Raw genomic sequence first — 11,370 nt, 5'->3', positions numbered from 1 at the left:
GGGCTAAAATAATTTAAGCCTAAGCCCAGCCCAACTAAGAAATTATCAAAACTTACAAGCCAAAGCCAAGCCCAGCCCATGGGCCTAACTAACAAGTCCAAGCCTGGCCTAAAGCTAGATCAGGCGAGCTGCCTGGTCCATTGCCACCCCTACCTATGAATGATGCTGGAACGTGAGATGACGAGATATTCGTAGCTCATGCTCTAACCTCATTTTTCCAAGCGAAGGTGACATTTGCCTTTCAAATGATTTCAATGTCCCTGGGCAGGTGGAAAGGATGGGTGGCAGTTGAAAAAGATTTGAAATTGGTGCTTGAAACGGAAGCAAATAGAGTGAGATAGGGAACAAGAGAAAAATTTTAGAATTGGAGTGATAGTGTCAGCACAATATTTTGGTGTCTACAACACCTGCGTTTTGGAAAATGTGGCCTACCTAAGTTCCATGACATTGTGAGTTTTGGAAACTCCCTTTGCTTGATATGAGCGGATTGGATTGCAAAATAAACAACGGTGGGCTGCCACGCTCAACGGTGCATACATTCCGGATGCGCTGGTCACGCATCACATAATAATTCTGCCAGGAGTAGCAGAGTCGAGACTCGCGACGAGTGGAAGGCCGGAAGAGAGAAAGAAGCCAAATATAGGCCGAGAAACAAAAGAAAGCGACAAGGTCCTTCTCTTTCCACGTCCTTGTCTGTATCTTCCCATCTAATCTCTTTAGGGTTTCCTGGTTTTTTTAAAAAAAATTCAAATCCAATTGGGGTGATATTTGGAGTGCAAACATTTCGCAGTAGGTCCCGGCAGATAAACAGTACAGATCTGGTACATGTGTGCCGCGGGAATAGAGTGGTTGATGAATTACTCGATTCAAGCAATTTCAGACCAGCTCGTTTCCGTTATCAATACCCTCGATTTGGTATTCTCCAATTCTTGGAAGTTCTGATTCTTTCTATCTATTTACATATGACGTTTCATCAGAAAGGGGAATTTTTTTGTTTAATCAATTTTATGGGTTTACTCCCCTGTTTTTTCCTTTTTTACTTTTATTTTATTTTATTTCTGTCCGAGCGATGAAGCGATGGAAGCGTTTGTATGCCTGTCTATATGAGGACAGAAACTTTGATACACTGGCAGTGTGATGGGTGATACACATCCTTGGAAATTACGTAGAATTTGCGTATGGGTGTAGGAGTAATTTAAATTTGTTAGGAAAAAATATGACAAGTCTGAAGACCTGGTTATGGAATGGACAACTATATAGACACAATCCGAAGACCCGAGGTAACGGGTCTGACCGAGGCAAGAAAGTAAAGCCTAAAGGAGAGACTTAGCTCAGATTGCAGGAAATGAATCCCGACCGAGACTCAAAGAGTCAAGAGCCATAGGCAAAATATATAAGACACATTAAGTTGAGTCGGCTAACGAGCTAGCAACGTCTAAAGGGGATCAACTAAGGTCCCAAGGTTAGAAATCACCTGATCGATCATAAAACCGACTTCTATTGAGTCGGTTGTAATATCGGTTATCAGAATAAGAAGGAGCATCGGTTACGAGCCGACTCTGTTTCATCCGATAGAAGATAAAAAGCCTTGTCCTTGCAGCTAGTCGAGACTCATCTATTGCTAGAGTCAGTCAAGGCCGAGCCGAGTGAGGAAGAGACGGTGTAAGCGTAAATACCATCCCGAAAATCTTGTGAAAGGATTCCCGACACCGGTAATCTCGAGATCGGGAATCATCCATAAACAGATTGCAATCAGATCAAATATCCTAAGATTGGGGAGAGAATCCCTGTACGACGGGACCTCTCACTCCTATAAAAGAAGGACGTCTCCAAAATCAAAGGTACGCAAAAAACCCTTCTAAAAACCCTTCCTACGCTGCCCAGTCATTGACTTTAGCATCGGAGGGTCCTCGGCTCTAGCCAGAGTCTCCTTTGTCTCATCCTTGTGCAGGCGGTAGATCAGAAGGAAGGTTCACCAGTTTTTTGCATCAACAAAATTTATTACAGGTAAACACTTTACAAGCATGTGTTTAGATGAAAAATTTTACGTTTAAAGTTCTGTAAACCCTTCAAAAAGACATTATACATGGTAGAAAGCAATGGCCGATACACACATGATATGTGGGTCCACCCTGATATGTATCGTGCATCCAATCTGCCCATCATGTGTGTGCCCTGATGCTTTCCTATGACCCGAAAAAAAAAAAGAAAAAAAAAAAAGAAACAAAGAAACAAAGAAAGAAGAAGCCCGATTGATCATCAGATGGACCACACGAGAGGGAACATCTGGGATGGGATATTCACCACTAAAAACCTTCTAAATTGCATATGGGCCCATTGAGGTGGGTGCAAGACATCCAATCCATCCACAGTGTGTGCGTGTGTGTTTTGATACTTTCTTAGGGCTCAAAAATTATTTGTCATTTTTATATGATTTGCAGATTTTGGCAGGATTTATAACCCTAAGCTCTACATAACATGAATACCTACTTTATACATTGTAAAAACATTACACATTAGCCCAAACATAATTTATTGAGAGCATATTAGATGCAACTTTGACTGTGGAGCCCATGTTGATGTCTGTATTGTATATCCACGCCATCCATCCATTTTTCCTGCTCATTTTCGAGCACATGCCCAAAAATAGAGCAAATCCAAAGCTCGGGTAGACCACACAATAGGAAATAGTGGTGATTGACCATTAAAAACTTCTTATGGACCACAAAAAATTTGGATCAAGTTGATATTTGTTTTTCCCTTCATCCAGTCTGCGCGACCTTATCAACCGGTTGGATGGAAAATAAACATTAAGGTGGGCATTACGGTGGGCCCTGTGAAGTTTTTTATGGTGGGCATTCAATCAACATTCTTTCCCATGATGTAGTCCACCCGAGATTTGGATCTGATTAATCATTTGGCCCATGCCCTAACATGAGCTAGCAAAACAAATGGATAGCGTGGATATACAATATATACATCAAGTGGGCCCCAATGGCCAGGACTGCATGTGTTGGGTAAGGCTTGGCCGACACTTAATCCGTTCCCTAATATATTTTTATGTAAATAGATTACTACTTAAAAGCCAAACCGAATAACTTTTTTGAGTGTGAGGTGTTTGCAACTTAAATCTTTTCAGGCATCCAAATGACCCCTAAGGTTGTTTGACTACCTAACTATTGGAATGGTGGACATTAGGGGTGCACACGGTTTTGGTTCGGTCTGGTTCTGGGGTGAAATCGGAACCGAACCGTTCCTTACGGTTCCAGGATTTTCAGAATCGAACCGTTAGCACCCTAGAACCGGATCGTGAAAACCGGTTTGGTTCCGGATCAGTTACATGGTTTTGGGCTTTTTATAATCTGGCCCAATTGTATGTTCTATTTTATAATTTAGCCCATGTCCATTTGTGTTGTGATCCACTTGATGAATGATTTAGGTATTGTATATGGTGTGAAAAAATACATTTATGAAAACAAGCAAATGGTGCATTGTAAACCATAAATCATGAGTCAAATATACAACTAAAATATATTGTAAACTCACAGTTCCAAGTTCGGTTCCACGGATTGGATCCACAATTCGAATTCACGGTTCGGATCCACGGTTTGGTTCTTCATACTTGGTTTGGTTCTTCATACCCCCAAATCGGAACCAAACCGAATTAAATGGTTCTTTAATTTTTAGAACCGAAACCGGTGCACTCTAGAACTGGACCATTTGGTCATTTCCGGTCTGGTTCCATGGTTCTACCGGTTCGATGTGCACCCCTAGTGGACATTGATTAGGTAGTTGAAATGAAAAATATCCAATAGTCATATTTCAACAAAAATCTTTTGCAAATCAGAGGAACGGATTGCTCAATAAATCTGATTTTAGGGATTGACTTTATGACAGTTGGTTCCACAATCTAGTCAATTTAATTTGAATTTATGGATGCCAAGCGTAAAATTTATAGGTGCATGTGTATCAAGTTTCACATGCTAGCAAAGTATAAAATAACTACCCTAAAAAGAAAGATAAGGTATTTGAATAGCCATCTATGGTGATTGAAAACTCATCAAAGCAATATGTTTGACATGTGTTGTTCTTTCCTCTTCTTCTCATTCTAGAAATGATAATTAGATTAGAAAATAAAACAGACATACAAGCACAAATGAGAAAAAAGGAAGTATTCTGGTTCAAAAGAATTGAATATATATATTTGCTTGGCTTGAAATTCAATCGATGGCACGTGTATGGTGACTGGCGTGCCATATCCTATTATAGCTTGATCCGAATAGAACACCTATATATGACCGTAAGTGCCAAAATATATAGAGAACTTATGAGCAATCGCCTATGATTGAAAATTAAAGAAATTTGGTAGTCTATTCAGCCACCTATAAATGAAATTAGATGATTTGTGAAAGGGATGGTTCGGTTTCTAATGATTTTTTTATTTTTTTTTACCTTTCAATCAAAATGACTTTTTCTCATTGTGATAAAGATTAGAACATGTCTAGTGAACGATTCGGTAAACTTTTGGCATTGAAATTGACTGGTAACTGTTGGAAGAAAATCACCCTTTGAAATAGTTGGTGGAAATGTAATAAAGATCAGAAGACAACTTCTAGAGTGACTCAATTTTGTTGGGATTTTGGCCTGCGGAATCACACAGATCTAGATCTAGGATAGCAATACAATGACACCAAGCAAACACAAGAAAACACACAAATTTAACGTGAAAAATTCTTTCGGAAAAAAACCACGGCACAAAGCGACAGAATTCCACTATAAAAGCATCAATTACAAAGAGAGAGGACCTAACCGATTCAAACAACCTCGAATCTCACCCTTGCTACACGCTTTTATAACCCTATAACCCTTTAAAATACCTTTAGGAAGCCTACGAATACATTAGAATGGCCCTAGGGACCCCTATTTATAGTTTAGGAAACTTCACTTTTGTACCCTTGCGAAATCGCTTCAGATTTCCGCAGTCCGCACAAGATTCAGACTCGAATCTCTGTAAGCTCGACTGGTCGAGGGACCCCCTCGACTGGTCCAGCCATCCCCTTGACTGATCGACAGCCCGAACACCAAAAATCATAAGATGCTGGACTTTGAGACGAGCAATCCTCGACTAGTCTAGCGACCCACTGACCGGTCGAGCAGTCCACTCGACTGGTCGAGCAACCCAGAAGATTTAAGACATCTTCTTTGACAACAATCTTTAAACGTGTAATTCCTTGACCTCTTCTCTTATCTCTGCATTACATCATAGCTTCTCGTGCACACTCCATCATTCTTTTCCGCCATTGTCAAGCCCAGAGAAGTTACACAGAATGTGAACTTCTCTGCAAGAACGATCTAGGTGAACATGTCTGCCGAATTAAAATTCACGTGATCAGCCACCTTTGCTCTTGTCTTCTCAAAAGGAAAGACGTAGTCTTCTTACTATCTCACTGCTACCCAATATTGCTTGCCAGGGTACTTGCTCACAACATTGATAGCCTTTGAAATAATCGGTCTAATCCATACCATAGCATACACTACCAACCGCATTCGAATAAGGCTCGTTAAATATCCTGTTTTTCCTCATCTATTTTGGGACATGTTCTGAGGAAAACTTGAGGAGAGACGCGTAGGGAACGCTCTCCGACTTTACATAATCCATCACCTCCTTAATCAATACCTACCCAAGGTATTTTGCCTGAGATAAGCAAAGCCTACTCCTCTTTCAGTCTCAACAACGAGATCCATCTTTGCAGCCCCCCGATCCTTCATCCTGAATGTCCCACTTAACCGAGTCTTCAGTACATTGATTTCAGACATGTCATAATTGACGATCTACATGTCATCAATTTCTGACTCACCATGAAGGAATCAAACCACTACCTAGGCGACAGGTCGAACCACGACCTCCTGCAAAGTCTTTTCTTAGCCACTTTAACTTCAAACCGCTCTGGTCGCTTTATATAGATCTATCCTTCACTTCCCTTACAAAAGTACAGACTCTACATCTATCATTCCAGCTCAAGATCACATTAACCAACCAGCACTAATTACGGATCTAATGGACACCTGCTATACCGTCGGCGTGAATATCTCTGAGAATAACCCTTCGCTACCAACCTCACTCCGTATCTATGTTGTATCATCCTAAAGATCCACTTGCATCTGTAAGCCCCGTATCCTAGATCGTACCATTCCATAGACTTCCGCGGTCTTCCCAGTCGAATTTTGGCAACCTTCGACCCTTAACCAGTATTTGCGCTACCCTGATTCACTCGCCGTCAACCTGAGTCGACTCAACCTAAGACCTTTACCATAGCGACCGCGCCGTCACCGCGGTTCCGATGCCGGGACTCGCGCGCCAAGGAGATACCCTGGTCGGGAGATGTGGGCCAGCGTTCGATGTGAGAAAAACGCCATGCGTTGCAAAATCCAAGAGAATCTCTACGAGATGTCACATCAATCAATCAACCCATCAATTTCATCATGTCAAGTACATATCACCTTTCACCCCATTCCCAAGCAAGCCCCAAAAGTCAAAAAGATCTTACAAACCCATACCTTTTCTTACAACTTTTGCCACAAAAGTCAAAAAGAGGCTCTTACACCCATCACTCACCACATCAACACATCCATCACCCATCCCTCTCCCTTTTCAAGTCTCTCTCTCTCCTTCATTTTCAAATCCAATCCAAGCAACCCAAGAGCTCCTCACGTCCAAGCCATTCCATGGAGAGAAAAATGCATATGTGAGGCCCACCTTTCCATCCCTAGATCTCCCATCCTAGCTATCCATTTCTCATCTTCCTCCATCAAAGAGAAGCACAAGGAGCTAAAGAAGCCAAGGGAGCAAGAAGATCAAGCAGTGGGTGCTTTGATAGGGTAGTTTTTAATATTTTTAAGATGGGCCAAGTGAGGCCAACCGATCAATGGTTTGGATCTCACTTTGGACCCTAAGATGTGGCCGATGGCCCACTTGGATCATCATGATCATTCCATGATGGGGCCATTCTCTATGGACCCCATCATGATGTTTATTTTTTTTGCATACCTAGGTTCATCTAGACTGTCTATTTTAGTGGAGAATGGATCTCCACCGTTGGATTTCGATTTAATGGGCCCACATGTAATGGCCCACTTGATTTATGTTGTAGATCATTGAAGGAAGGGCCCATAGTGCCGGGGTCCCTCCATCACGTGTGTCTCACTCTCTATCTCTCTCTCTCCCTTTCTATTTTATTTTATTTTTTTTATGTGTGATCATAACATGGTTGTATGGCCCACTTGAATGGACCCTACCATTAAGCATGTATTTGATCTCAAGCCATTTGTAGGTGGGGGCCCACTTTTCATATATGTTGTGACCACCATGCATCATTTGGTGCCCCACCTGAACAGGGCCCACCTTAAAGTGCTACGTAACACTGTCCAGCGTCCAGGGATGCTGGACGTGTAAGGGAAACAAAAATATTAGCTTGATTCACAAGCTTTTTGGGTGGACCACTTGTTCAGGCCCCACCTTGATGAACATCGTTAATCCAAGCCGTCTAACCTTTTCCTCAGACTATTTTAGGCGTTGAGCCGAGAAATGAGGTTGATCCGAGATTATGGTGGACCATAGCATTAAAAACGGTGATTTTCACCTTTCAAATTTACTTAAAATTTCATACGCACCAGGACATGTCCAATATTGGGCTCGATGGACTTGTCATAGTCTGTAGAGACCAATGGCTGGGGTGGATTTGCACGATGCGGGCCGCACACCTGAAAAAATGCAAGAAAACACGTTTTAAAAATAAATAAATAATAAGCAGCAGCTACTGCTGTTGCCTTCTGACAACAGGCGCTGCCTGCGCACGTACGACGGGCGGACGTTAGCACCCACGGCTCTAGCCGTGGGTCCCACCTTGATGTTTATCTGTCATCTAACCCGTTCATCAAGTGGGCCACTCCCTGATGTGGGCCCACTCCATAAATCAGCCTAATCTAAGGCTCAGGTGGCCCACATCATAGGAAGCAGTGTGAATTGAACTCTACCCTTGAAACCCTTTTTGGGTCCACAGAAGTTTTGGATCAGGGTGAAATTTATTTTCACCCTTCATCTAGGTCTACGTGACCTTATCAACGGGTTGGATGGAGTGTAAACATTATGGTGGGCCCCACATGGAGCCCACAGTGATATAAGTGTTTTATTGCCACCGTCCAGGCGGACGGTGGAGCCCGCTGTGATGTCTGTGTTCTATCCCCACCGTCCAAGGATGGTGGGTGTGTTGTGTGTGTGTGCGTGTGTGTGTGGGCGTGTATGTATATATATTTATATATGTATATATATATATAATATTATATTATATATAATATTGTATGGAGTATATATAAATTATATATTATATTATACATAATATACTGGTGGTGGGAGGCCCATCTTAGTTTACTTGTGGCCCATGGTTGAGGCCCACTTTGATTTATATGTAAGGCCCATGGGTCGAGGCGCATTTGATGTATTAGGGGCCCATGGGTTATGGCCCATTAAGATGTATTGGGGCCTATGGGTTGAGGCCCATTTGATGTACATATGGGGCCCAATTGGTGTGGCCCATTTGATACACATAAGGCCCATAAGATTAGGCCCATTTGATGCATTCTAAGGCCCACGGGTTATGGCCCATTGCAATGCACATAAGGCCCATTGGTGCGGCCCATTGATGTGGCTCACTTGATGAATATGAGGCCCATATGATACGGCCCATTTGATGTATTGAAGGCCCAATGGGATATACCTAAGGTCTATTGCAATGTGCAATCCCAACATGATTTATGTAATGATGTTTACGACGGGCTTTACCTTGGGAGCAATGGCGGTTTGACGTCCCCATTGCAAGTATAGTATTGGTTAAATGTCCGCATTATGACTTTTCCTAGGGCCCATTGTTAGGCTCATACGTGTTATGTGTAGGCCGTCTAGGCCCATCTTCGTTATGAACATCATCCATCCTATATAACATGTTTAGTTCCATGATTCATGATCATATACATCATACGTATGCTTAATATGAGAAATGACTGATCATCACATATGCCTTCGGGCAGATTGTTTAGGGGCTCCCGGATAGGGGGTGTTGCCCTACATGAGCACACAATACGCACAGGACTATTGCATGACTGGATAGTGTGATTCATGCATTCGCATTGTGTGATATGGTACTGAACGCCCTAGCGACATCAGGGCCGTAGCCTCCACAGGCGTATCGTGGTTGGCAGGATTGGATACCGGAAATCTTGTTCTACATGGGGTGCTATAGATATCCCTGGGTGAAAGTCCCTAACCCTTATGGTACCAAGAGGTTACTCCAACGTCTAGACCAAGTGGGTGCATGAGCGTCGGGTGCTGATTACCAGACGGTTACGCTTTCCACTGTGTCGTGGTCGGTTGGAAAGGGGTGCGGCCTTACCCGCCCGAGAGTAGGGGGCAATGCTAGGCTGAGTCTGACCAGCTCGAGGAATGGGTCCGCTATTGACGAGCCGAGCCCGATATTGGCAGGCGGATAGTGAGGTCTTTTCCACTCACCTTATTGCGCGCGATGGGGCGGCAATCTGGCTTGGAGTGTACTAGACCCCGGTGATATTTCAGATTTTGAGCTGTATTGATATGTGGACTTAGATGAGGATTTGTATGCTTGAGTTGCATTTCGTATTGCATGACCTTGGTATGGCCGACATCATTCTTTGCACCGTATGGCCTTGGTATGGCTAATGGTATTCTTGGCATTCATCAGCATGTTCCGCATTACTCTAATACTGCATAACTGCATTACCACCTTGAACATACACTTTCACCACCCTCTAAGCTTTCTATAAGCTTATGCACGACCATTGCGTGCAGGTGACGTTGGATCACAGCAGCGCTGAGGCTTGGGCGCGTGGCAGATCATTTTAGAGTTTTTGTTCATCTTCATTGTATTTCCCTTTATACTCATTGTACTTGTAAAATTTTTTATCATAGTGAAAATGTGATGGAGTTTTTGGTTATTGTTTGTGGGTTATGCCTTTGGTTATGCTTATTACGAATCAAACTGATGTTTAAAAAAAGAAGAAGAAGAAATCCTCCTCGTAGCATCCCAGGATCGGAACCTGGCGAATGAGCGCTAGGAGCCGAGAATGGGGTTCTACGGAGGCTGTCGACGTCGGATTCGGCGATCGGGAATTTTGTGAGCTCGTTTTCGAGTTTGGGGCGTGACAACATCCAACCGCTCTCTGGCCCACTGGAAGCTCCACTCGCTCCCATATGTCGGTCTGGTCAACGAATCTATCATATCACCCATAATCACCTTCCACTTCTCAGCATCAGGCTCACCTAGAGCCATCAGAATAGAAGACGAATCCTTCTTCGACATTGCAGTCGTCCATGTACCTCGTCAATGTCCTACAATCATGCCGTGTGATTCTTCTCACAGGTGGCTGCTCCACCTACTCTGTATCTTTGTCCACACGTCTCAGCCTTCCTACCCTGTCTGCTCATGTGGTCGTGCCCAACATGCCACACACGTGCAGAGGTGGAATCCGTTACATCCACTGCACCTCTACCTATTGAAGTGCTCTCGATCAACCTGTACGAGTTACCGAGTCGTTGCGCTTTCATGATTACCCGTGTCCCCTTAAATACTTTAAGAGCACCATCAATACCTATGTACTTGCATCCTTTTGCCTCAAGTACACCAAGAGAAATCAGATTCTGCTTTAAATCAGGAACGTGCTTGACATCAGTCAAGGTACGCTCCACCCCATCAAACATCTTGATGCGTACCGAACCAACAGCCACAACATTACAAGCAATGTCATTGCCCATAAATACTCGTCCACCATCGCACTCCCAATAGCTGGTGAACCAACTCCGATAAGGAGTCATGTGAAAAGATGCCCATGTGTCTAGCATCCACTCGTCCTTACGATCGTCGTATGGCTGCCTGATAGTAGATACAGACAAAACATTACCATCATATCCACTCAATCCATCTGACGTGGCAGCATTGACCTTCCTGTATGAAGCCTAAGAATCTCCTCTCTTCGATTTAGGATTTTCACAATCCTTCTTCACATGTTCTTCCATCCCACAGTTTCAACACTTTACCTTTCCTTTGTCCTTGCCCTTGGATTTGGATCTAGAACCTATACCTTGTTCATAATTCCTACCCCTTGTAAGCAGTGCCTTAGGAGATATCTCCATGTCGACGTTAAGCTTTCTCATAGCCTTCCCTTGAAGAGCTGAGATAATGATGTCTACACTCAGGGTTTTATTCGTGTAGCATATTGTGTCCTTGAATGACTCATACGATGCCAGATGAGAATTCAATAACATACATACTTGTTCTTCATCTT

At 43.2% G+C, this 11,370-nt stretch overlaps 1 long non-coding RNA gene across 1 annotated transcript; it reads left to right on the top strand.

The window, feature by feature from the left end:
- Positions 1-335: 335 nt before the first annotated feature.
- LOC131233227 (uncharacterized) lies at positions 336-1,171 on the top strand. The gene is made up of 2 exons (XR_009165139.1): positions 336-915; positions 1,068-1,171. It is a non-coding gene; the product is annotated as an uncharacterized LOC131233227 (long non-coding RNA).
- The last annotated feature ends 10,199 nt before the right edge of the window (positions 1,172-11,370 follow it).

The sequence above is a fragment of the Magnolia sinica genome, chromosome 18, assembly GCF_029962835.1.
Source record: "Magnolia sinica isolate HGM2019 chromosome 18, MsV1, whole genome shotgun sequence".
Lineage (NCBI taxonomy): Eukaryota > Viridiplantae > Streptophyta > Magnoliopsida > Magnoliales > Magnoliaceae > Magnolia > Magnolia sinica.
Note: the sequence above shows the minus strand (reverse complement) of the source record. Positions and strands in the feature narration are given on the sequence as shown.